The sequence below is a fragment of the Camelus dromedarius genome, chromosome 2 (genome assembly GCF_036321535.1).
Source record: "Camelus dromedarius isolate mCamDro1 chromosome 2, mCamDro1.pat, whole genome shotgun sequence".
Lineage (NCBI taxonomy): Eukaryota > Metazoa > Chordata > Mammalia > Artiodactyla > Camelidae > Camelus > Camelus dromedarius.
In genome coordinates, this window is record NC_087437.1 from 121936950 (window position 1) to 121964335 (window position 27386).

General features: G+C 49.1%; 1 protein-coding gene across 2 annotated transcripts in view; it reads left to right on the plus strand.

Annotated features, from left to right (window-relative positions):
- Window positions 1–27386, plus strand: part of PCBP3 (poly(rC) binding protein 3) — a 184953-nt gene that overhangs the window by 56148 nt on the left and 101419 nt on the right. The window contains exon 2 of one of the 2 annotated variants that reach the window (XM_031461015.2): window positions 14320–14389. The exons of the other annotated variant lie outside the window; for it this stretch is intronic. The gene's annotated coding sequence lies outside the window, so the exon portion shown is untranslated. The remainder of the gene's footprint in view (window positions 1–14319; window positions 14390–27386) is intronic. 2 annotated transcript variants of the gene reach the window in all.

Here is a 27386-nt window from a genome sequence, read left to right on the forward strand (position 1 = left end):
ACCCCTTTGTCCAGTGTGCCCCACCCACCAGTCACTTAGTAGACCTCTCTGTTATCAGATGGACTGTCCCAGCATCCCACTGCTTGTGTTCAGATGACCCTTATTTTAACTGATCCTGGCCCCAAAGTACAAGCAAGAGAAGCGGTGCTGGCAGTTCAGCTCTGCCAGAGAGATGCTGTACAGTTCTTCCTGTAAGTGAAAAGGTGAAAGCTCTTGACTTAATGAGGAAAGAAAAAAATGGTATGCTGAGGTTGCTAAGATCTACGGTAAGAACGAATCTTCTATCTGTGAAATTGTGAAGAAGGAAAAAGAAACTCGTGCTAGTTTTGCTGTCACACCTCAAACTGCAAAAGTTATGGCCACGGTGCATAATAAGTACTTAGTTAAGATGGAAAAGTCATTAGATTTGTGGGTTAAGGACAAGAATAGAAGATGTGTTCCGATGGCACATTGATGGCAACGTGTTGGGCCAGAAGGCACGGCGCCTGTACGAAGTCTTCAGCAAGGGGTCCCCCAAAGTGAGTGACACCAGCCACTTACTGCAGGTGAAGGGTGCTTCTGCAGATTCAGGAATAGGTTTGGACCAAAAAATATAAAAATTACTGGAGAGGCTATTAATTATTATTGTTAATCTCTTCCTGGGACTAACTTATAAATTAAATTTTATCATAGGTACATACGTACAGGAGAAAACAGTGCACAAAGGGTTCCGTACTGTTCACGGTTTCAGGCATCCACAGGGGTCCTGGAACGTGTCCACTGTGGATGAGGGGGTATGACTGTGCACTCTGACTTTTCCAAATGATTCGTTTCCAAGTCTCCCACTGACAGTGTGAACATAGGTTTGTGGCTGACGTCTTATTAGCTTGAGCTGTTTTCAAGATCCACGTTTGTATCCTGATCATGACAGCACGTTGTTGGCGAGGGCTGCTTCTGTGTAATTCATGTTGAAATAGTGCTGCCTCTGCAGTGAGATGCGCAGGTCACCTGCTCGCACCGCATGGGAGTTTCGGGACGAATGTATTTTCTGGACTTTAGGAAATGACTCCAGTAGTGATATAATCCTAGATTTCAACAAGCCACCGCTGATCAGAAGTTGTCCTTGGCATCCTGTTATCTTTCAGGTAAGGTTCCAGCCTGTGAGCCCTGGCGCCACATGTCCTGGGTCCTCTGGCTTTGGCTGCACCCGTCTGTCCTGCTGAGCCCACCCCTTTTCCCATTCACTTAGTTTCTGTTCCAGACACCCGGGGCAGAGCCCTGACCTTGTCCTTGCTTTGCCTCTGTCAGGACCGCCCGTCTAAACTGCAGGTCCAGTGCTGTCCCTGTGGCCTGGCACAGCATGCCAGGTCATCCCTGCGGCCCTCCTCATCCCCCCTTGGGAGGACGGCAGCCCACTGCTTGTGACCGCAGCACGGTGGGGGCAGCGTTGCCCCCCTTGCGTCATGGCTGTCGGTCCACGTGTCCCTCCTCTAACGTGAGGCTCTGTGCGTCCTCTCCCCCCGCACAGCGTGGGCTCCTCCAGGCTGTGCCCACCTTGCTGGCCGCTGCTCTGGGGCACAGGCCTGCAGGACCTTCTTGGGGGTGAGGGTGTGCATTAGCTGGTCTGTAGGCCCTTAGAGACGACAGTGACAACAAGAATTGACACCAAAGACGTGCAGCCACGTGACTTCTGACCCCCAACGCACCTGCACAAGGTGACCGAAGCACCTGCACCATCTTACCCAGGCTTCTACAGTGTGCGCAGGCCGAGGTGTCCCCTTGAGTCACATGCAGGTGGCTTTCTTCACGATCTTCACGATCTTTCTCAGATTCAGTGACTCCTCGCAAGTCCGCTGTCCGGGCTCTGCCCAGATTTCTGTTTTCTTCCTTTGCGTGTTGTGTTCTCTTCCTTGTTGGCATGGGGAAGGGGACCTGTTCCTAGGACAGCTGAGGGGAAGTGGGGACGTGCCCAGAGCCGCGTGGTTAAACTCCTGTTGTGTTGGGACTTGGTCTCAGTTCTGGGGCTGGGAGGATGTCAGTGTATCGAGTTTAGCTATCTTGCTTTTCTTTTCCTCTGGAGGCTGGTGGCCTCCCTACCCTGTAGAGAATATGCTGCCTTCACTCGTGTGTTTTGACTCTCCCATGTGGCTCCTCTTCCCTCACTCCTTCGGGGTTGGGGGGACCTCACCCACTCTCTGTTCTGACGACTCCCACCTGCGGTTTCCCCCGTCAACCTTGGACGAACTTGTGTTTTGTGTGTTTGACATCTCCACCTTCAAGGCCAGCAAGCATCTCAGACTTAACGTGTTCAGGACCGAACTCCTGAACTTTGCCCTCAGCCCCACTGTCTAGTTGCTTCCACCAAAGCCTTGGAGCCACCCTGATTGCACCTCTTACCTCAAAGCCGACATTCAGCCCTCCAGGAAATCCGGTGCTTCAGGGCACCCAGCGACTTGATGAGGACACGAGGCTCCTGAGGTTGGAGTTAAATGGTACAATACAAAGTCCACTCAAGTGCTTTTAATAATGTCTTCTGTGGGAGAGTTTGATCATTTATATAAAGTAAATATACTAGGCAGTTAAAACTGGTATAGCTCTGTTACAGTCAGATGAATGCATGAAAGGACAAAAAGCTTTTTAATGTGAAATGTAGTTTATGATGATAAAAGAAAATAATCGTGGTAGAGTACAACGGTCCTGAACTTACACACGTGTGGTAACCGCACCTCAGGATGTACAGAAAAACGGGCTGCTTTACACGGTGAAGTTTGATAACTCTGCAGTCGTAGGGCTGCTTTGATGTTCCTTTCTCAGGAACGGACACGTCAGACACAAATACGTAAATACGAGTGTGCAAGATTGGAACAAGCTCCACCCCTGGCTCATACTAAGATAAGCACCCATTAGAGAGGATATGAGCTCTCAGTGCATGTGAAACATTTTTAAAATTGTGACCAAATGAGTCTCATCTCAGATGCTTTCAGACCATGTTCTCTGACCAAATGAAGCTAAGGCAGATTTCAATTATAAGATCACAGAGAATGAAAGTTTGTATACTTGACATTTAAGAAGCACTGCAAGGCGTTCCAGTGAGGCCGACATGGCGGGGGCGCCAGGCTGACCGCGGGCGGGCCGGGGCCTCGGCGCACGGCGCTGGGGGAGTGTGTCCTGGGAGTTGTGCGCCTGAAAAGAGTAAAGGCTCCAAACTGACCAAGTAAGTGTCCAAATTAAGAAGTTAGGACAGCGAAGGAGAGCAGCAGGGAGTGGAAGGGAATTACGGCATTAAGAACAAATTTGTAAAGTGGGAAACAAAGAAAAATGTAAGTAATAAAGTAAAAAACTGGTTCTTTTGAAGAAAAACCAAAATTTCAAACTCTTGGCAGGATTGATAAAAAAATAAAAAGAGAAGGCGTAACTAAACGGTATTAGCTGTATCTTGTTACCTGTGTGAATGATCAGTATTTAACAGGGCGTCTGTCAGTTAGCTACAGAGCAGGTCCTGACGGGGCTTCTCACGGATTCTGAAATACTGACTCTAAGATACGGGTGGAGGAGTAAGGCTCCAAAATCCTGACGACCTTCGGGAAAAAGCAGAGGGACTTACCCTTTCAGATATTAATGCTCCTTATAAAGGTGTGCTGTTTAGGGTTTGCATTATTAGACCGGGGTAAGCAAATATGACAGTGCAACAGAGTTAGGGAACACACTTACCCTGCTCACACCCCCCACACCCACCCGCCTCCCTATACCTGTCCATATACCCACCCACACCCACCCACACTCCCCACCCCCCTCCCCTACAACCCTACACCCGAAGGAATTCACAATGTGGGAGGATGCAGCACAAGTCCATGGCAAACAATGGCTCTTTTAGTAAATGTTGCTGGGATAACCTTCTACCCGTGTGGTAAAGGTCAAATTAGATCCATACCTCATGCTTCATATATGAGACTGAATTCTAGATGGAATAAAATCCTGAGTGTGAAAAGCAAGACTAAAATTTATGGAAGACAGAAGACTCTCTTTGACATCTGGACATAGCTAGAAAGATAATGCTAAAGCTGATGACAAAGGGTTCACTGCCTGTGTTTTCTTCTAGAAGTTTTATGGTTTCAGGTCTTACATTCAAGTCTTTAATCAATTTCTAGTTGGTTTTTGTGATTGGGGTGAGATGTGGCCCGGTTTCACTTATTTGCATGTGATTGTCCAGTTTTCCCAACCCCGTTTATTAAAGAGACTATCCTATTCCATTCTGTGTTCTCCTTCATCATAAATTAGTTGTCCATCTAATTTGTTTATTTTTGTTTTTTTTTAATGCAACAACTTTTGTTGTTGCATTTAAAAAACTATTGACTAATGCAAGGTTTTTGTATTTTTCATGTTTTCTTCTAAGAGTTTTACAGATATAGCTCTTACATTTAGATCTTTAAGCCATTTTGAATTAATTTTTGTATCTGGTATGAAGTAGGGTTCCAAATTTTTTATTTTGCATGTAGATACTCAGTTGTCCCAACACCCTTTGTTGAAATGTATAGTCTTTCTTCATTAAGTTGAAATGTACAGTCTTTCTTCATTAAGTTGTCAAAAACCAATGGACTGTAGGGTGGGAAGAGATAGACTGGGATTTCAAAATTGTAGAATAGATAAACAAGATTATACTGTATAGCACAGGGAAATATATACAAGATCTTATGATAGCTCACAGAGAAAAAAATGTGACAATGAATGTATATATGTTCACGTATAACTGAAAAATTGTGCTCTACACTGGAATTTGACACAACATTGTAAAATGATTATAAATCAATAAAAAATGTTAAAAAAAAAAACCAATGGACTGTAAATGTAGGGGTTTATTTCCAGATTCTTAATTCTCTTCCATTGCAATGTGTCTCCATATATCATTTATACTATATCAGCTCTGTCTACATCTATCCCTAGTCAGATTTTCTATTTCTTCTTGAATCAGTGTAGTTTATATTTGTTTTTAGGGATTTTTTCATCTGGTTTATCTAACTTCTTTTTTAAATTTAATTTTAATTTTAATTTTTTAATTGAAGTAGAGTCAGTTACAATGTATCGATTTCTGGTGTACAGCACAGTGTCCCAGTCATACATATACATGCATATATTCATTTTCATATTCTTTTTCATTAAAGATTATTATAAGATATTGAATATAATTCCCTGTGCTATACAGAATAAATTTGTTTTTTAATCTATTTTTATATATAGTGGCTAATATTTGCAAATCTCAAACTCCCAAATTTATCCCTTTCCATCCCTTTGCCCCAGTAACCATAAGATATAAATAGCTCATACAATTAAATAACAACAACAGCAAAACAGCCCAATCCAAAAGTGGGCAGAAGACCGAAACAAGAAATTCTCCAATGAAGACATACAGATGGTCAATAGGCACATAAGAAAATGCTCTAATTATCAGAGAAATGCAAATCAAAACTACAATGAGGTATCACCTCACACCAGTCAGAATGGCCATCCAAAAGTCCATGAATGATAAATCCTGGAGAGAGTGTGGAGAAAAGGGAACCCTCCCACACTGCTGGTGGGAATGTGGTTTGGTGTAGCCGTTAAGGAAAACAGTATGGAGATTCCTCAAAAAACTGAAAACAGACTTACCATATGATCCAGCAATCCCACCCCTGGGCATATATCCAGAGGGAACTCTAATTCAAAAAGACACCTGCACCCCAATGTTCACAGCAGCACTATTTACAATAGCCAAGACATGGGAGCAACCTCTGGTATCAAGATGTTCTAGAACACTGAAGAAACCGGAGCAGGGGTATTAGTTCTGAAAGTGGCAAATAGCTCAGCAGATCCAAGGAGAGAATCTAGAGCCCAGCTTGTGAGAGGGCAGATCAGTGTGTGAGAAGCCTGGACAGGAGAATGCAGGGAGTAGGTCAGATTTGTGTGACTTGCTCAGATGTATGTGGCTGACCATTCACAGTTTCTTGCCCTGAGGAAGGATCGATCTTGCCTCAGAATCAAGGATGTGCAGCTGAGCCTTGGGGAAGGGGGGCTGCGGGAGGCGTGGGCTTTGCCGTGGATGTGGGTGACTCATGGACAGCTGTGGTGTGTCTGCAGCAGAGGGGAGGAGCACAGATGTTCCCACAGTGGCCAGAGGTGGCATCACAAGGAAAGACAGCTGAGGAACTGACCAAGAGGGTAAGAAAAGCAGAAAATGTGGGTGAATATCTTTGGGATGACTTCTCCAGTAATAACACCAAACCTGGAAACTAAAAGAATGCCAGATTTCAGACCTTCTGTAGGGCAAGATCACCACGTACCAAGTTCAAAGGCCAGTAAGTGGAGTGGACACGTGTGATAGCCAGTGGTTAGTAGAGAGCGCGTCCCCAGAGCCCACGGAAGGTGAGGGAGGTGGTGGGGATGCTGCGGCCTCTGACATCGACGAGGCTTTTCCACCTGAAGAGGAAAACTTGCTGCTGTTTATACTTTATTAAGGGCTCAGTATGTTAAATATATGATAATAGCTTTATTTTGGAAGCGTTTATAATCTGTCTCACTTTATTTTAAAAAATACATAGGTGCATGTTACCATGAGAAACTACCAGAAGAAAACACACTCTGCTGCTGCCAGTGCTTCTGTCTGGGAACTGGAGGTGCTTTTAAATATACTTCTTGCACTTTTCTGCCTTTTCTGAACTTTCTGCACGGAGAGCAAGCATGTGTTTTGCAGGAGTGTACGTTTGCTGTCGTGAAGAACAGGGCTGGGCACCTGGCCTCTGTCCCGACCAGGACCCGCTGTCACACGGCAGCCAGCTCCGAGGAGGGCAGGGCAGAGCCTGACTGAAATGCTTGTGTTTGGGGAGTTGTCTAGAAAGTCTGGTAGATGCGTTTTAGTCAACTTCGATACCCTGGTGAGAGTTCCCATGTCTGATTCTGGTCATCAGAGTGACCGACTCAGAACACTAAGAAAGTAAAAATAATGAAGTTTAAAATTTTAATTTAGGAAATCCATGTATTGAAACATGAGATTGAAACAGAGTCCTTTTATAAATGATTACACGTGGATAGTGAAAAAGTCCACCGACATAACTTAAAAAGACTGATATATGTATGTGTGTGTATGTATTTGCACACGTGGAGTATTGGTCTATCTTAAATAGGAAAACAAAACAGAAAATTACCCCATCCCAGGACTTGAGTGGGTGCTGTGAGCATGACACTGAGCTGCTGAGCAGAGGAAATCCGCGTCAGGCGTGCGGATGGGCGAGCGCCTGCTCTCCCAGGCCAGGGAGCACGCCCGGCCCGGCGTGCAGGGTGGTGCTGGGCAATGCTGGGCGGAGGTCAGGCGAGGGTCGCTCAGGGTCTTGGCCTCTGCGTTCTTTGAAGACCACGTTCCACCATGCATTGGCCTCAGGTTGCTATGTTTTGAGGTGGAGGAGTAAAAAGGTCCAACACCTGGCCGCCGCCGCCGCCGCCTTTCTGCTGGGACTGCCACTAAGAGCATACTTACTTAGGGGCAGTAATTGCATCGCTGGACTCTGGGATGGGGTCGAGCGGACTCACCCTTGCCTGTCCTCCCCCAGAAGCGCTTGCAAATCCTAGTTACCCCAGCTTCTCGCTGGCACTGCAGGGCTCCACATTTGCTCGGTTGGAGGGGTAAGTTAATGAGACACTCCTTCCCCCAGATCTGGGGGAACTGTGTCCTCTTGAAGTCACACCTTTGCTCTGGCCTGTTTAGTTTTAGGTAAAAGCAGTGGCATTTGCTCTTCTCCCTTTGTTGAGATCTGTCGTAGAGTGAGTTCCCATCTAGCAGAAATGGGAACCTGGAGCAGATTCCTAGGATCTGTAGCTCCAAGTGTGTCCTGCTGTGAAGTCACTGTTACCCCAGTCATCATTAAGGGGTCTTTGGAGGTGGCAGGCCCATGGCCACTGCCCCCACTCTCTCCTGATCTCTGCTCGCTCATCCTCTCCTCACTGGAGCCTCTGGAGCCAAGGCTCCAGGTCAGGGAGCCTGCGGGGTCCCTGTCCTGCCCCTGCCAAGCGAGGTGGGACAGCTGGGTGTCTCCCTGTGTACATCACGATGGGCCCTGCCATGCACATAACATGGACACTGAAACTGATGTGAAATGTGTAAGTGGGAGGGTGGCCAATGGCGCAGATGTGCGCGCGCGTGTGTGTGTAGGGGGGCCGAGAGTCAAGGTGGGGGCCTCAGTGGGATCTAGTGAAGGCCCTCCCTCCCTGAGCTGCGGGCTGTCAGCTCTCAGGCTGCTGGGCTGGGCAGGCAGCTCTGCTCTGAGGGGGCAGTAGGAGGATGAAGCCACCCCTTCTGCTCCTGGTACACGTTCTGATGGGAACACTAAGATTGCAAGAAAGTCCTCTCCGCCTAAAATTCGGGAAATTACAAGCAGTAGCTCAAATAAGAGTGTGACTGTTATTTGTGTCTGTGGCTAAATCTGAAAACGGAATAAAAGTTTGCTTGTTAATTGTGCCTCTTTTCTAGTCTGTGCTTTTAAGATGTCTTTCTAATGGTAAAATTCTGCCGTGGGTGTGCAGTCACGTGCACGGTGCTGGGGTGTCGTGTTCAGACCACTGAGGGTGCGGGAGCCTGGGCTCACGTGGCCCCCGTGTGGTCCGCGGCAGCTTCCACCTGCTTCCACCTGGGCCGTGTGGGCGCCCGCAGCGCCCGAGCCCCGAGCGGAGGAGCACGCCTCGTCACACGCGCCCTCATTGTGTTTCTCCTCATTAATTGAATTACGAGTCTCCTAGGGGTAGGTATAACGTCTTCTCTTTCTTTTCCTATCTGAGAACTATTATTTCACTCTGTGATTCTGAAAAAAGAGAGAGTGCCCATGGGCGTAAGGGCACACACACCCTGGGCCTCCCAGCACACTTTCTTATTAAAGTTCTGCCCATTCTCCCGGGGCCCAGCCCGCAGGGAGAGGAGCCCTGCAGGGCAGCGCAGCCGCCCCGCCTGGCGGTGTGTCTTCCACATGCCCCGTCAGGCTCGCGCAGGGGCTGCCTCCCACCGGGCGAGTGCTCTTCCAGGCTCGGGGCTGTGGCAGGGAGCACAGCTTGTTCTACTGGGGGCAAGAGAGCAGAACAAAGGAAATGACCTGAAAACGCAGCAGTCACAGGCCAGATGGATGAGAAGAGGAGACGACAAAGTGGGGGGACTGCTGGCTGGTGGTCCCGGGGGCCTTGCTGAGGCGGTGGTGGTCCAGCTGGTGGCGCAGGGGGCCTTGCACACAGTGGCCCGGGATAGGGGGGAGCTGGGTGGGTTGGGGGAGGGAAGGGAAGAGCGCAGCTGGGGATGGTGAGGAAGGGGTGGGGAAGATGTCTCACCCTCTGGGCCCTGGGGAGTCAGGGAGGAAGGTTCAGATGGGAGGCTGCTGCCTGCAGGAGAGCCGACGGAGGTGGTGACCGGAGCTGGGGGGCTGGGGCAGCCAGGGAGGTGAGTGAGGACTGGGGGATGATGCAGGGGCTTGAGCAGCTGAGGGGACGATGAGGGGTGGCCGGAAGTCAGTAGCTGGTTTCGGACTTCGGCCCTGGACACCCAGGTGGCATGGACAGGTGGGCAGTGGGCACAGGGGTTCATGGGAGAGGACAGTGTCGGGGAGGGACTGAGGGAGTTACCAGTGCAGAAGGAACATTTCCGGCTGCAGACTGGGCGGCTCTCCCTGGGAAGTGAGTGCAGTGAGTAGAGGGGAGCAGAGGACCTGGGCCACCCCCAGGGAGCCTGCAGCTGGAGCTGCCCGATGGGATCCAGTGTCTCTCCCCAGGCTCCGCTGGCTGTGTGGCACTGCATCACCCTTCCCACCCCTGGGCTGCCTGTCCCTGAGCACTGTCCCCCTCTGGGAGGTCTGGCCCTGTTCTAGATTTCTCCCCCTCCGAATTCAGGATTTGGACCTGCATGCACACTCCAGTCCTGTGCCAGGTCCTGGTGGGTCCGGACAACATACTTTCCTCTTTCCCACCAGCCCATCTTTCTGTGTGCTTATATGCCAACCACATGCTTTCTTTGGTGAAGGATCTGATTGAATATTTCGCCCATTAAAAAAAAATTAGATGGTTTGTTTTCTTGTTGAGTTTGAGAGTTCTTTGCGTATTTGAGTTGTAATCTTTGTGCTGGTGGAGGGTTTGAAATAGTGCCAGAATGACCAAAATGTGACACAGATGCGGGAAGTGAGCAAATACTTTTGGAAAAATGGCGCAGATAAATTTGCTTCACTCGGGTTGCACAAACCTTCAATTTGTGAAAAACGCAATCTCTGTGGTGCGTAATAAAGTGAAGTGTGATAAAATGAGGTCTGCTTATATATTGATTTTTTTTTTAGTATAAAGTCATTTGCATTTCTGCATTGAAATTCACTTTGTTGCGATGTACTTTCATATATTGTAGGATTGTATATGCTAAAATTTAAGAACTTTTGCATCTATATTTATGAGGAATTTTGATGTGCTTACTGGTAGTATCTTTTTGGTTTTGGTATCAGGTTAACGCTTGCCTTGTAGAATGAGTTGGGAAGTGGTCTCGTATTCAGTTTCCAGGATAAGTTGGTAAAGAATTAGTATTATTTCTTCCTTGAGTACTTCTTCCATTGAAGCCATCTTGACTGGCTCCTTCTTTGTTGGGAAGGTTTTTAACTTGAATATATAGGGTGATCTGATTTTTCTTGAGTGAGTTTTGATAGCTTTATTCTTCTGAGAACTGCACCTAAGTTGTTAAGTTTATTGGCATGCAGTAGTTCCTAACATTCCTTATTATGCTGTATTTGTTCTTTTCACGGAAGTGAAATTCGCATAACACGCACGAATCATTTGGAAGTGCACCACTCCGTGTGTTCAAAGCTGTGCAGCCGCCACCCAGTCTTGGACTTTTTTTCAAAGTCTGAGATTTTCTTTTTTTTTATCACCCAGAGGAGCATCTCACACCCATTAGGTAATCACTCGCCTCTCTGCCCTTTCCCCATCGCCTGGACACCACTTAGCTACTTTCTGTCTCCGTGGATTTACCTAATCTGGATATTTCACATAAATGGAATCCTACGGAATGTGACCTTTTCTGTCTGGCTTCTTTCACTGAGCATCGCGTGTTCAAGGTTCCTCTGAGTTGGAGCATATATCAACCCTTCATTGCTTTTTACGGCTGCGGAATATTCCGTTGTGTGGACAGATTACAATTAGCTTATCCATTCGTTGATGGACCTTTGTGATGTTTCCTCATTTTGGCTATTGTGAATAATGATGCTGTAAACAAGTATCTGATTTTCTCTTTTCAGTTCTTTTGGGTGAATACCTAGGTGTGGAATGGCTGGGTCATATGATAATTCTGTGTTTAACGTTTTGAGGAACTGGCAGTCTGTTTTCCAGAGGCGGCACAGTTTTACTTTCACACCAGTCATGTATGAAGGTGCCCTTTTCTCCACATCCTCACCAACACGTGAGTGTATGTGGAGTGTTACTGTGTGGAGGGCTCTAGAAATGTCAGCTGTCCTGGGGGGACAGTGTTGTTTGAGTGTGCTGTATCCTTCACGGTCTAACTAGTTGTTTTGACCCCTTTATTATCATGTAATGTCCTCTTTCACGTCTGATAATACTCCTTGGTCTGAAACCTACTTTATCTGAAGTTAACGTAGCCCTTCCAGCTTTCCTTTGATTAGGATTAGGACATCTTTCCCATCCCCTTTACTTTAACCTATTTTATCTTTACATGTAAAGTGAGTTTCCTATAAATGGTGTATGGTGACGTCCTGTTTTTTATCCAATCTTGACGTCTCTGTATTGTAATTAGGATGTTTTAGATCATTTGTATTTAATGTGATTATTGATATGATTGAGTTTAACCATCATTTTGCTATTGGTTTTCTATTTGTCCCATTTGCTATTAGATTTTCTCTATCTCTCTTTTGCCTTATTTGGACCGAGTACTTTTTATGGTCAAGTTTATCACCTTTCCTCGCTTATTAGCTATCTCTCTTTGTTTTTAGAAGTTTCTTTGGGATTCATTGTCTTCAAGTAGCGTCAGCCCAGTTCCCGTAGAGTGTAAGCCTCACAGCAGTGCCCGTCCGCCTCGCTTCCCCCGGCCCGTGTCATTGTTCACGCCGCTTTGCCTCCACACTGCTGTAAGCCCCACAATACACTGTGAACATTCTTTGCTTTAAATAGTCCATATCTTTTAAAACAGTCTTTAAAATTTAAAAAGCTGTTGTATTTATTCATGAATTTTCTGTTTTTCATTTCTTTTTGTAGATTTAGATTTCCTTCTGATATTATTTTTCTTTTGTATGATGGACCTACTTTAATATTATTTGTAGTTTAAAAGTGCCAGTGATGAATTATCTTAGCTTTTGCTTGTTAGAAAAAGTCTTCATTTGGCCTTTGTATTTGGAAGTTATTTTCACTGTAAATGGTAACTCAGGCTGACTGTTCTTCCCGTTGTTACTTTAGAGACGTCATTCCGTTGGCTTTGGCTTGCGCTGTTTCTGGGAAGTCTTTGTCCACCATGTCTGTCTGCCCCTCTGTGCACCATGTTTCTTTTTTCTTCGGCTGCTTTTAAGGTTTGCTCCTTTGGGTTAGGTGGTTATCATGTTCCTTCGCTTGATTTCCTTCCTGTTTTCTCCTGCTTGGGGATTGCTGACCGTCTTGGATTTATGGGTTCATAAGTTTTAAAATTTTTTGTCATTGTTTTCGTCCCATCCTGTTCTCCCCACTGAGTGTCCAGTTACACAAATATTTCTGGTTTTTCTTTTTTTGAAGAGGGAGTCTCTCTTTCCCTGTGTCATTTCAGACCATTTGTCTGTGCAGATTATTTTGCCTGCACGTTGACTGATTTTGCTTTTTCTAGTGTCTAGTGTGATGTTAATGCCATCTAGTGTATTCTTCATCTCAGATATATTTTTCATCTCTAGATACTTGATATGAGTCTATTTTTAATGCTTTTCAAGTCTCTCCTGGCTTGTTGTGCTTGCCTCTGTCTTGAACATGTGCACCGTGCTTGTAATTGCTGATTTAAGGACCTTATGGACTAATCATTTCCATGTGTGATTTCTGGAGGTTTTCTTACTGATCAACTATCCTCATTATGAGGTATATTCTCATGCTTCTTTGCATGCCTGGTATTTTTTAAGTGGATGAAAGACAGCGTGATTTTATGTTGTTGGGTTCTGTATTCTTTTAAATATTTTGAACTTTCTTTTTGGAATGTAGTTCAGTTACTCGGGAAGCTTAGGCCCTTTGGTGGTGTGTTGTCAGCACTGAGAGGCAGCACCTGGTTTAGTCTGGTGCTGATGTGGCCCTGCCACTGAGGCTCTGCTCTCCCGAGTGCCCAGCCCGGTGGCCCCTGTGTCACAGGTTCCCTCGTCTGCGTTTTGAGAGTGTGGTCTGTTCCTGGAGCCGTGGTGATCACAGCCACCCTTTGTCCTGCTTCCTTCTGCTGGCACCTCCCCTGGCCTCAGGCGGCTCGCTCACTCCCGCCTGCTGACCAGTGTCCCGGTGAAGAGTCAAGCGAGCCCGCGCCGACCGGGGCCTGGGCCATTTCCCAGCCGTCTCCTTCCTGCCACTCTGCCCTGCTAATTCCAGGTGCTGTGGCCTCCTTGAGTCTCAGCTGTTTTCCCATCTCAGGCCTCCCCTGGCTTTCCTGGGTTCCCCCTCCCTGGGCTGAGACGCCCCCCGAGCTGTCGGCTGGGCAGCCAGGACGCACCCCGGGTGTCCCTCCCTCGGGGTCATTGTCCTGTGCTGCTTGTCGTCCAGGGTCAGCGCTCCTTTGTCTGGCGTCCTTTCTCTGTGTTTCCGTTGTTTGCAGCTAGAGGGCCAGCCTGCTTCCTCCTCTCCTGCCGTGGCTGCCCATGGGCGCCCTCTCCCTGGTCTTCAGCCCGCGCTGGACAGGGGCTCGGGCTGCCGCCCAGCGGCCCCTTAGGTCTGCCCGGGCCGGCTCATGGTGCTCGGCAGGGCGCTCCTCAGACTTGGAGCTGGGACCACAGGGGTGGGCATCTGGGTGGGGCCCTGCCTCCCCCTCACTGCTCCCCACAGACTGAAAGGGACTGGGGAGTCAGCACTGCCCCAGGCTTCCCTCGGGTTTAGCACCGTGGGCTCCAATCAGGAGAGTCTGGGCTCGGGGTGTTTGTCAGTATCTTTTAAGTTCCAGACTCAGGGCAGTCCCAGCACCTTCCATGGACTTCTTTTCCTTGGAAACTGCCTCTGCCCTTCCAAATAACTGGTTATGACTGTATTCGTTTAATGAATTACTTTATTTGGATAAGTTTGACATCTAAGGTGATAGATCATTCTTTGGGTTATTTTCTACCTATGATTTCCAGTTATAATTTTATTTTTTTAACCTGTTTACAGGGCTGTCTACAGAAAGAAGATTTTCACAGGGTTCCATGTTGGTGGTGCCTCTCACTCTGCCCTTAGAGAGGTATGCCTTTAAATCAATTCTTTCTGCGTCAGTTGATTTTTAAAGTCTTGCTTTCGTATGAAGCCCTGTGTCTTTCTGACTCTCCTGTGGCCTGGTTTTATGTCACATGAGGGACCTGTCACAGGTCAAGGTGCAACAGCGGTGTCAGTGACACGCACCGGTTACCTTCTGGCTTCCGCAGAAGCAGTGTTTAAAAAGAGGGTTTCCTCCTCGTTGGTTAACCTTTCTTCTTCAGAGTTAACCTGACTAAACCGTCCAGCAGGGCCTGAGGACGAGCTGTCAGCGTGTCCCCTGTTCCAGCAGTGCCCATCAGCCGGGCAGTGACAAGTACGCCCTGTGGCTGTGACAGTGTGTGTCCAGGCCCTGTGGACACCCCTTTGTGGCTGTGACTCCGGTTTTGCAGAGCACCTTGAAATTATTCCTTTTAAATTTATCCTTAAGATGCCTTCGTTTTTCCAAAGCTTATGAACGATCTTTCTTTATACGCGCGCGGCAGTCTTGCGTGGAGGACGGATGTGGTCACGGTGGGGGCGCCTGCTTCGTGCTGGCTCTGCTGGTCTGCGCATCTCACACCCGACTCCCCCTCACCGCACAGCGCCCGCAGGGTGGGGGTGGTCCTTCGACCCGTGGTTCACGGCTTGGGGAGGCGACGACATCTCTGTGCTTGTCAGGGGAGGGGTGGGGGTCTGAGCCAAGGCCTCTGACCTCTTGAGCCTGAGTCCACTTCACGACGGCAGGGGAAGCGGGAGCTGCCCTAGCCGTGGGATGTGGGCTCTGGACTCGGTGTCTGTCCTCCCCGGTGGTCTCGACCGCAGCCCTGAGGGGCTGCCGTGGGGTCACGGCTCAGCCGGCCCTGGTCGCAGAGCCCTACAAGCACCATGGTGACCTTCCGGAGTCGCCAGCCGCCCCCTCAGGAGACATGAGCCACGGTGGCAAGGCGTCAGAGAGCACGTGCACCCGGGCCCTTGGGGACGGTGGTGACGGGGCCGACGGACACTTGAAGAGAGGAGTTCTTAGTTAGCAAGTTGCCTGAACAAAGCCCTTAACTGCTCTTTCGTTCATTCAGCAAATATTTAAGAATGCTTGTGATGGGCCTGGAACCCCGCTTCCATTAGTTCGTGTCACTTTGTGGGGGTGACAGAACATAGGAGCAGTAAGCCAGTGTGTCACACAGTGTGTCACACAGTGTGTCAGGTGGTGACGCTTGCTGGGCAGGGCTGGAGGAGGCGGGTGCAGTTTGGAATGGGTGGGGAGCAGGCATCTGAGCAGAGCTTGAAGGAGGCGCGGGAGCGAGCCTGTGGCGGGTGCAGGGTGGAGGCTGAAGGAGCCCGGAGCAGAGGCCCTGGGCCATGTGTCTGGCGTGCTCACGGGGCAGCCAGGGGCCGGGGGTGCCTGGGGGGTGGGGGGCGGGGAGTGGAAAGGCGGGGCCGGGAGACGAGGGCCGCAGGGGACGTGCCAGGGGCCTGGAGGGTCGTGTCTCAGTGCGGGGATGAGGACTGAGTGTGGGAGCGGGAAGCCAGGTCATCTTTTTTCTCTCCTTGCGGATTCTTTTTACAAACTAAAGCTGTAACAGTACCCACTTCTTAGAAGACATCCGAATCCCTCCTGGCCTGGGACCAGCTTTGTAATCGTGCTGACCTGGGTCTCATTTCCACAGAAGTCCCGAGGGAAGGGCCTCTGGAACTCAGGCACGTAAACAGCCCCCTGTGTGTGCTGGGCCTCTCTCCCAGGACGCTGGTGTTGTCCATGTCCCTCCCCTGGCAGACAGGGGGCAGGGGCTCGCCCTGGCCTGCAGTTCTGGGGGTAAACCGACATGCATGGGTGGGGCGGGCGGGCGGGCCCAGAGCTGCTCCCCCTGTCTGCGTGTGCCAGCTCGACTGTGGGCACCAGAGAAGGCCCGAGGCACGCGGGCCGCGAGGCCGAGACAGCAAGGCCGCTGAGCCCCAAGACAGTGATTCTGAAGGACGGGGGGAATGAGGGCTTGGTTAAGGGAGCCAGCAAGCTATTTACAGGGCACCCGTGCCTCTTCTGCGGGTGGGGAGGGAGCTGTTAGGAGCACTGAGCTGGTGGAAACAGAAATGAGTCTGCTTGCATTGGTAATCCTGGTGGAACCCTGCAGTGTCTTCCTTGGGGGGCCGGGGGTGGGTGTGACGAACCCGTGGAACTCATCTGCGGTGGATGTTTCCCAGGGGAGATGGTGGCTTTGGAAGAACTTGGTTTTCCATTTTCACGTCTTCGAGAACTTTCCACGCTTCCTGAGAGTGGAGAAGGGCAGTCTTTCGTGGTGGAGCCGCAGACAGGCCTCCCCCAGCTTTTGTGCGGTGCTGAGACGCAGGTGGGTGTCCTGATCCCTGCTCTGTTCTGTGGGGACTCGGGCTCCCAGGGCCCCACAGCTCGGTCAGGGCAGAGCCCACCCCTCACCCGGCTCAAGCCGGGGCCTGCGACTACATGCAGATCAGGAAACTAACAAACGATAGCGAAATTTGCTGAGATTTTTATTGACTTTGGGGTCTTTTATTCTTGGTAATACTGAATTGATTATTTGCTTTTTATGTCCGCCCCCCCCCCCCCGCTGCATCACGATAACTACTTTTACTGCACAACTGGAAAATTTGGAAAACATGGAAAAGAACTCTGAAACTCAGCGACAGTGAGTGCAGACAGGAGGGCCGTGCGGATGAGACTGTCCTTGGTGACCCCCCACCGTCAGCCTGCGCTTCACAGGGTCACCCTGAAATCTCCTTCTCACAAACCCCCATAGCTTCTTCTGTCCCGCACTGTCCCTCTGCACCACACTAGCATGCCGTGTCCTCTTGCCGGGGAGACCACGCAGCCCTGAAGACCGCCCAAGGGCCTGGGGGGCCCCAGCCCCGCCCAGACCCCTAGTGGGTTTGCTTTTATGTGAAGCCTTCCTTGTACATCTGATCTTTCTTCCTCAGGTTTCTAATGTAATCAGCTTTCCGTCTCAGCTCATTTCAAGGAGAAAAGCTGAGATAGGAAATTGGTGGGAAGCTTGTTAAGGAACAATCAGACACCCAGCCCTGTGCCCGCGCCTTGACAGACCCCTCCCCACCCTGGCCAGGCACAGAGGGCCTCCCTCGTGGGTGGGTCAGGGGCCTGCGGGCATGGCAGGGGGGCTGTCCTAAAGAGAAAGCAGGGCCACACTCAGTGGGTTTTGGAGCATTGTGACCCCAGCCCTACCCTGTTCACACCCAGAACCCTGGACACCCTGTGGACCTCTGCGCGGGGGAGGGGAGAGGGGGGTACAGGGTGGGGAGGAGGGTTAATTCCCGAGTTTGTGGGAGGAAGCTAGGAGATGGTGCATAAAATCGCAGAGGCTCAGAGCCTGTTGCCAGAACCTCAGAGATAAGAGGAAAGAGGGCGAAGATCAACACTGCCGGGATGGGGTGGGGGCTGGGGGCGGGCAGGGCTGGGTTGGGGGGTGCTACACTGTTTGCACCATCAGCTTTGTGGGGCTCTGGGACTCCTAAAACCATTACATTTATAATTTGGGGTTTTTTGTTTGTTTTTCTTGTATATATATCTATATTTTATTGAAGTATAGTCAGTTTACAATGTTGTGCTTATAATTTTGTTAAAAATATAAATTACAAATTTATGTAGAAAATTCTACTTTACAAAAAAAAAAAATTGGAAAGCAGGGCCCCTCCGCTCCCCCGGCTGTGCTTCTGCCAGGCCATCTGCCCTCCCCAGCGGAGCTCCGCCTGCCGCGGGGCCTCTGCCTGCAGCCTCCGCCACCTCTGCCGAATCTGGTGGAAGGCCTCTGTCCTTGGGGAGCTGGGCTCTGCGGCTTCAGGCCCGTAGAGCCCCCTCTTCTTGAGCTGAGGCCCTTCTCCGGCTTTGCTTGCCTGGTTTTCCACGTTTGTGTGTGTCACCTGCCGCTGCCCCCGCCCCCGGCACGTGGGCCTTCACTGTGCTGTCACAGCTCCTTCTCGGCACCCCGGGAGGACCCTGCTGACGGCTGGTGCCCGGGGCCGTGGGTGGGGGGCCGAGGCTCTGCTGCGGGCAGTTTGGTATGTTCTACTCCAGACTTGGCCTCTGGGGTCAAGATACGCACACGCTTCAGTTCCCCTTTTAAATTGGGTAGTATGCTGCAAAGTGTGCCACGTGACTGGGAGCACTGCTTTTAAAGGGTTGTGTAGTTTCCACTACATGGATGTAGGTATTATTTTCTTAAATCATTCCCTTTTTGTTAAATACATTTGGGTTTTCTCCAAATCTGTGACTGATGTCAGTGGCCGTGAGGTCGGCATCCTTTTGCTTAAGTCGGCTCCCGCTCGTGCCGAGGCCGTACTGCAGTCTTGGTCCACGCGGGCTCCCTGGTCAGAGGAGAGGGACACCGAGGGACATGTTAAAGAGGCGTCTGCGCAGCTGCCAGCCTGCCCTCGAGCTGGCGGATGAGGGCAGCATGCAGTGCCAGGGCTCCTGTCCTCCCAAAATGTGGGGCTCCTGTCCCCGCAAAACGCCAGAACTCCCCGCATCTCCCGTGTGGACAGAGTCTGGCACAGGCGGGGGACCCTTCCGCCAGAGCCCGTGCGCCCTCCTCGTGTGTCAGCGCTCCTGTTTCACTGAAGACATTCAGCGTGGTGTTGGGGACAGACGTGGCCCCCAGCAGACAGTCATTCTCCTTTAATCGGACGTGGGCGCTTTGGGCCCCTACCTCAGAATTTCCCTATGTGATGTCTCCTCTGGTGTTTGCGTTCGGAAACCCTTCCTCGCCCTGCAGTGCGGGGTGGCCGCTTGCGTTTTCTTTGCTGCTTTTCCTTTGGCATCGGCTGTGTAACCCACTTGGGGTTAGTTTGATGTATGTTATTAGGGGAACATGTAAGTTAATTTGTCTCACAAAGACTGAAAACACAACTTGTTGAAAAATGCTTCCTCTTCCCGACGCCTGGGGCAGCTGCTCGCGCCCTGTACGTGCAGCTTACGCAGAGCTGTCGTCCACACCAGCGCCTGCTCCCGCGTCCTCCAGTTGCTCTGTTCGTTCTTGTGCTGCTACTTTTTGAATTATTTTAGTTTTATGGTATATTTATCTGACGATCCCAGTATGTAAAAAAACCTGGCTGTTCTTGGCTGCTCTATCTCTGGATGAAACTAGGGTGATCTTCAACTTGAAAAGTTAATCAGATTAGCATTTCATCTCAAACGGATCAGACCTATAGCTTAACTTGTGAACAGCTGATGTTCTAGCAGAATTCAGCTTCCAACAGAGGGAGGCGCTGTCTCTTGGTTTCTTCTGTTACCAGCCTTCAGTGACACTTTACAGCTTTCTTGCTGTACGTTTTCTCTTCTGAGCTCTTTCCTAACTTGTTTATATTCTCTACTTACTGTATTTGGGATTTTCCCTGTGCTGTTTCTCTGATACTTCAGTTTTTACGTGTTTGCACACAGCCATGCTTCTCGTTGCTGTAGGTTCTGGACTGAATTGCCTTGGTGCTGACTCGCCCCAAGCGCTTTCAGCCCGCGTGTGCTCGCCGCGGCGGCTGTCTGGTACGTGGTCTTCACCCGGCTACACAAGTTTCCTTCCAGTGCTTGACTGTTGCTTGTTTTTTGAAATCAAAAATAAGAGCTGCATCTTACTGAATGTTCATTGCTGCTCTTGAGATGGTCCCAGGGTTGTCTCCTTTCATCTCTCAATGTAGAGAATTCCACTGGTGAGACTCCAGGTGTTGATTCTTGGAATAAACCTTGTAAGATCTATAGCTTCTTGATACTTTTTAATGCCCTCCAACTGCAGTACCTTTCGAAATTTTGTTTGGGCTTGAGTAAGGGTTAGTAGTGTGTTAGAGCTGGAGTTAAGGTTAGTACTAAGACGGGGTTAGTGTGCACATCCGTTACAGTGAAGGTTAGGACTAGGGTGAGGGTGGGGTAGGGTGAGTTTCTGCGTCATACCCAAGGGGGAAATGCCCCCGGGACGCTGGGTGTCCTGCCACTCTGTGGTCCCACTTCGCTCTGTGGTCTTGACCTCTAGCTGAAGTGAGTCAGCTGGTGGGAAGAAGGGCTGCGATGGGGGTCCAGCCACTGCCTTTTAAGGGTTAGAAGCCCGCGTTCTGCCAACTGTCATGGTGCTGTGTACTAACAGTGTTATGCGGGGCCAGGTGAACACTGGTGGCGTTACACGGACTAGACGTCTGCTAGTGGGGTGGTAGGGTGGCTGGGCCACACGGTCTCCTCTGCAGCAGCCCCAGGGCAGTCACAGCTCTGTGGTCACGGCAGAGGGACGGGCGGGGGACAGCCGGCTGGCTGCCGCAGCAAGGATGAGGGTGTGCAGCATGAGGAGGAGAGGACTGCGGCCGGGAGGGAGGGACCTCGCAGGGGTGGTTGCTGGTTAGACGTGGAGCCCATTGCTGTGAGGTCAGGACGTTCCGGCTCGTCGAGGGGGAGCTCACCTGGCGGCTTCCTGCCCTCGAGAGCATTGCCAGGGCCTCCAGATGGTGTCGCCTGGCTCCGTTGCTCCCCCGCCTCCCCAGGTTCTGACTGGCTCTTTATTCCGCCGGGTGTTTCACAGGCCTGGCACCTCTCCTGGGGCACAGAGAGGGGCCCGGTGCGTGGGTACCACCCAGACTGGTCCACGCAGGCCCCAAGGCTCCCGTTTGCTTCCTTCCTTCCTTCTCTTGGCTTCTTCCATTTTGGAGGACTCGAGTTCATTCTGGGCTCCTCTGGTCTTCTGTCCGCTCCTGGAGACGCTGGGGAGCGCCGTGCTCCCAGAGCAGCCTGGCATGAAGGGGCTGACGGCTTTTCACCGGATGACTCATCTTCCTCCCCCTGCCGGCTGCCTGTGGCCAGGCTGTCTGGCGGCCCCGCGTGCAGGGGCAGTGATGGATGTGGAGCTGTGGGACTGCCCGTGGGGCCAGGGACAGTGTGTGGGGTGGAGGATGAGTGGCCTCTAGGCACACGTTTAGACAAGCAGGAGCCAGCTTCTCTGTACGCTTTGTTTACCAAGGTTCCACGGTACACGCCAGCAGCTCAGCCGCTGCTCTGGAGGGAGTGGGTTAGTGTGCCCAGGTGTGGAGGGCAGCACCCACCTTCAGCTCTGGCCAAGGGCAACCTGAGGTTTCCCACCCTGGGGATGCACTGCATGGTCACAGGGCCAAGGATGCTTCTGCCTCTCTGGTTAAACACAGTCTCTGCTCATTCAGGACTTCCTCCAGAAGGCCGGGTGCATAACAGCTTGTACCCTTTGAGTCAGTGCACACGCCGTGCACTTCTCTTTGGAGTGAGGTGTGACCAGGGACAGGCTCCTAGCCCTGAGCTGGACAGAGGTCTTCCGGGCAGCCCTTCGTCTTTATCGAGAGCTGGCTGTTTCAGGGCACAAGGCTGTGACCCTGCAGCTTTGTCTGCCCTGTAACTGAGGACACATGGTGATCTTGCCCAGCTCTGGGTCCGACACGCTGCTGAAGAGGCTGCCATCTGCGGAGCCGGGGCCCTGGGCTGCAGCCAGCAGGGCTGGGCACAGCTGGAGAGCAGCTGTCCCGGTCACCGGGCAGGGACCGCTGCTTGGCATCCACTGTGTTAAAATCTGGCAGAGCGTGAGCGCAAGTCATGGGAAGAGAACTTTCCAGCAGGACCCCACCTGGGCTGGTGGAGTCTGCTGGGGGATCCAGGGGCTGGTTCTGCTTCCATCCCCACCGGTCGCCCTATGGCCTGGCACCTGGGCTCAGTCGCTGTCCCTGTCTGTGCTGCTTCTTCACCTGTCGGGGCTGGGTCTCCTGAGCTGGCTTGCCTGGCCCCGGAGTCGGGTTCAGGCCGTTTAAGCGTCTGCAGAGTGGGCTAGGGGTGGCGGCGTCTTCCTGTGAAAGATGGCGAGTGCGACAAGGTGGCCTTGCGTTTTCTGTGCTCCAGGCACGAGAGCCTCACTGGTCCCCACGGTCTCCTGGGCCTCTGATTATCTGGCTTTATCGGTGAGGAGACCGAAGTCAACACCAGGGCAGAGTCCAGAGCCCCCCTCCCCCACCCCGTGCTCGTTACTCCTTTGCTCCGTCACTGGTAAACCCTACGACGCTCAGACGGCAGGTACCCCTGGCAAAGCCACTTTCAGGAAACCGGGACGCTTTCCATTTTCTCCAGTGGTTTGGAGAGGGCCTGTGACAGGAGACCCAAGGAAATGCCGTGCACTGGAGCGAAACTCTTCCTCTTGTCTGCGGGCTGGGAAGGGAGGAGGGTGGGATGGGGACAGATGGCGTCCACCAGATCTGATGTGACCGAGAGGGAAACTCTCTAGATTCAGCGTCTTGAAGTGACGGAGAGGGAAGAGTGGGTGGCTGTTGAAATGTTTGACTCTGAAAACACGGGTCTTGGAGAGAGCTGTGTACCTGTTTTTAATAGGAGCTATTTGAATATGTTTAAAACCTGAACAGGTGTTAGGAGAGAAACAAAGTTTGAAGGTTAAGCAGACAGAGCTGGAATGCTGCTGGGATGTTGGTCTCCAGTGAGTCGGGAGGGGTTTGGATGTGGCGTGCAGGAGAGCTGCTCTCTGCCCAGAACGGGGCTTTCTCCCGCGCAGTTGGGGACCAGACTGCGATCTGCAGACTGCCTTCCTGCAGCTTCTGCAGACTCTGCATTGCCTGGCAGCGCTGGTCCCCCCAGCGCTGGACCTGGTGGAGGGCCCCGTCCGGGTCCTGTCCGGGGTCTGGTGCTGTAGCTGGCTGTCCGGTGTCCTCGGTCTCCTCACTCTGGGCATTTCTGTCCTACTCTGCAGGCTTTCTGCGACACTGGAGGTGTACGGTGATGTGTGATGCAGGTGTTTTTTCCATTTATTTGTCATGAATATTTTTTCATGGCAATTTTGCCGTGCCAAATATTTCTATTTTTTATGAAGTTCAATTTATCTGTCTTTTCTTTTATTGCATCCTGGTTTTTAAGTCATAATTAGATAGCCTTTCCCTACACTCAGATTAAAGAGAAAATCACTCATATTTTCTCCTTTCTAAGTACAGCTTGTTGCAGTGCACAGATTAAGATATATGGTACTTCTGTAATCCTTCACTTACAAATGTTATGTTTCTACTACAGCTTCTTTTTTGACTTGGAAGTTATTTAGAAGTGTTTCTCAGTTCCAGACACATAGAGTTTAAAAAAATACATTATGTAAAATATACATTTATAATTATATATACAATATTTTAAAATATTTTAGTGTCTTGGTTCACTGCATTGTTGGCAAGGCGGTCTCTGTGTCCACAGTCTTTGACATGCATAGAAGTGGCTCACATGTGCTCGGGCATCAGAAATGTGCTGTGTTTCAAAGCAGAACACATTCTGCCGGTTTGGAGCTTAAGCTCCACGTCTGTCCATGAGATGACGCTTGGAATTTTGTCTAAATGTTGCCTTTCCTTTTAGATATTTTTCTCTAATCGGTCACCGTGAGAGCTGTGTTTAAATCTGCCAGTGCGATTATGGCTTTGTCTACTTTCCTGTGCCTCTATTCATTTCTGCTTTGTATAAAACATTGAGACTTTTTTGGGGTGCCCGTGGTCTGGCATTGTAACATCGTGCAATTAAACTGAGCCCCTTTATCTGTATGCAACATGGTCTGTCTTGGATCTAACTTTTTTTGCCTTACATTTTCTCTGGTGTATTTGTCTTCCCCTCTTTCAGTCTCTGTATGTTTTAGCTGTGTCTTTCTAAATGGTACCTAATGGAGCTTAGTTTTATCCTCTGTGACAATCTTCGTCTTTTAAAGATTGGGGCGTTCAGTTTACTTTAATCTACTTCAATTTCGTATAGATTTGGATCCTTCCTACAGTCTTATTTTGTGCTTTTTGTTTAGCTCAACTTTTTAATGTTTTTTTTTTCTCCCGTCTACATTTTTTGATTGACACATTGTGTTTATTTCTCATCAGTTTTCTCCTTCACTGTGTAATTTTGGTTTCTCTTATTTTCGTGTTTGGCTTATACGTGTACTTGATTTATCAACGTTTACATTTAATTGGTACCTTTAGCCACACCCCAAATGACACAGGTTTCTTAAAATACTTCGTCTCTGATGACCCCGCCTGACCCGAGTGTTATTTCACTCTGTCGCTGTGCCCCCTTCTTTGTTATCTGACGCCCTCACTGTCACTGCCCTTTTAGACGTACTCCCCCCCCCAATTCTTTGCCCTTCGTTTCTTCTTCTTTACATACTGCTGCCTCTGAAACGCATCACGGTGACAGTGTTCATGGAAAACAATTTTTAACTGAAACCTTCTTTATTTTCCTTTTACAAATGTTTTGTCTTTAATGTTCAGACCATGTTTTATTTACTGAGTCAGTATGAAGTTGTTTTACCTAAGATTGCTTTCAAAAGTGAGAATCAGTTTTAATGGAAAAAGATGACACGCAAGGTACTTTTGTCTAGAAAAAGCTTTGTTTCCAAGTTCAGGAGTGCTGATACGTCTTTGCCTTGTTAAATATATGTACAACATTGCCACAGTGAAGGGGCACCACAGGAATAGTTCAGGTACCCAGGAAAAGCTTACTGTTGAATAATTCTTGTGCTCCTGAAGCCTAACGTGTTGACTGACGTCGTATCTTTGCCAGTGGTATTCTTTTTTTTTTTTCTTGGTTTTGGTGATTATTTTTTTGCTGACTTATTTCCTCCTCTGGGGTGGTTAATTTTGGCTTGCTAATCTACCAAAATCTGCCAGTGTCTCTTTTTATGACTCCTAGAAATTATCTTACATTTTCAGCAGCATTTAAAAAAATTTTATATTTTTCTCTGGTTACAGCTTGAAAATCCTCAGAGGTTTTTATTTAGCATGACATCTTCTCACAGTGCCATAAACAAATAAGTGGAAATTGCCAGCAGAGCTCAGAGCTCGGTGGAGAGGCCGAAAACCCAGTCACAGAGCAGCCGGCAGTAGTGCCTCCTTCTGGCCAAAAGCTAATAAAACAAAAATGGTTTGAAATAACTTTAAAATTATCTTTCACTTTATTCTTGAAAGATATTTAAGACAGATACTTCTTAAAGTTCTGGGTGGAACGTTATTTCCTTGGAGTTGGCAAAGATTATACTCCACTCTCTTTGGCTTGCTCTTCTGCGGAGAGGCTGTCTTTCAATCTAAGTGATACTCCTTTCAAGGAATTTTTAAAACTCTGGCTACATTTAAGATCTTCTCTGTTTTCGGTGTTGTGTAGTTTCGCCATGATGCATCTCGGTATCGACGTCTTTATGTTTATTCTGCATGGGAGTTCTCTCTTTGTCACGTGTGTTTCATTGAGGTGTAGTTTTTATTTTAATTGCAGTGTAGTCAGTTGACAATGTTATGTCAGTTTCTGGTGTGCATCATAATAGTTCCATCATCCACATACACACATATATTCATGTTCATTTTCTTTTTCATTAGAGGTTACTACAAGACATTGAATATAGTTCCCTGTGCTCCACAGTAGAAACGTGTTGTTTATCTATTTTATATATAGTGAGGTATAATTAATGTAGAATAAAATTCACTTTTTTTTAGGGATACAGTTTGGTGAGTTTTGACCAACATAGACAGATATTAACAATCAACACAATCGTAATACAGAGTGTTTTCCCTACCCCAAGTGCCCTCATGCCTCTCCCTGCTCCTAGAGCCCCAGACAAATACTGATCTGTCTGTCGTGTCTGCACTTTGACTTCCTTAGGGTGTTGTGTGAATGGAATCACAGTCTGGAGCTTTTTGAGTCTGTTCTGTTTTTTTTTTAACCTACCCATAATGCTTTCGAGATGCATTCATACTGTTGTTGAGTCATATTGAATGGATGTACCATCATCTGTTTACCCAGTTGCTGACTGACGGACGTTTGGAGATTTCTGGTTCGGAGGTCCTGACTGAACCCGCTGGCTACTTTCTCGCATAGGCCTTTACGTGGACGCAGGTCCTCATTTTTAATAGGGAAGTACCTGAGCTTTTCCGTGTCATTTGACAAGTGTGTGTCTAACTTTGTAAGAAACTTGTTTTCCTAAGTTATTGCACTGTTCTGTGTTCCCACAGACATTTGCTCTTGAAATGTTAACTTTTGATGTCAGTTTAAAAAATTTCATTCTTTCTAGTGAGTGCATAGTGGTATCTCATAGTTTTCATTTGCAGTTTTCTGGTGACTAATGCTATTGAACATTTTTTCCCGTGTTTATTTGCCGTCTGCATGTCTCCTCTGATGAGATGTCTGTTCAGATATTTTGCTTACTAACATTTTTGTACTATTTGTTTTCCTGTTACTGAGTTTTGAGGGTTTGTTGTGTACTCTGGACACCAGTCATTTATCAGATGCATGTTTTCCAAATATTTTCTCCCAGAGTGTGGCTTGTTTATTTTCTCAAGAGTGTCTTTCAAAACAGCAGTGTTTAGTCTTGATAAAGTGAAATTTCTCAATGTTTTTTATGGTTCTCTATGTTCTAGCCAAAAGTTCCATGCCTTCCTCAAGGTCACAAAAATTATTTCCCATGTTTTATTCTAGAAATAGTACAATACTGTGTTTCACACTTTGGTCTCTGAATCATGCCCCCCCTCTGATACAGGCAAGACACAGGCACAGTCTCCGTCTCCCCCGCGGGCGTACAGCCCTCCGCCGCTGTTTGTTAGAGGACTGCTCTTCTCCCCGTTGACTGTCTTCGCTCCTTGCCCACCGTGTGCGGGCAGGCCTGTCTTGGGGCTCCACGCTCTGTTTCCCTGCTGGACGTGCCTGTCCTTTGCCCAGTACCGCAGCATCGGGATCACTGTGGCATCAGAGCACACCTTGAAATCAAGCAGGATGAGTCCCCCAGTGAGTCTTCTTTTTCAAGACTGTTTTCCTGTTCTGACTCCTTTGCTATTCCACACGGATTTTAGAATCAGCTTGTCAATTTCTACAAAAAAGATTGCTGGGATTGTGATTGGAACTGTTGAGTCTGGAGATCAGTTTGAGGATAGTTGACATCCTTTTTGTTTTTACTTTGCTTTTGAGATAAAATTTACATATCATGGCAGTCACCATTTAAAGTGTAATGTTCCGTGGCTTTCAGTGTGTTCAC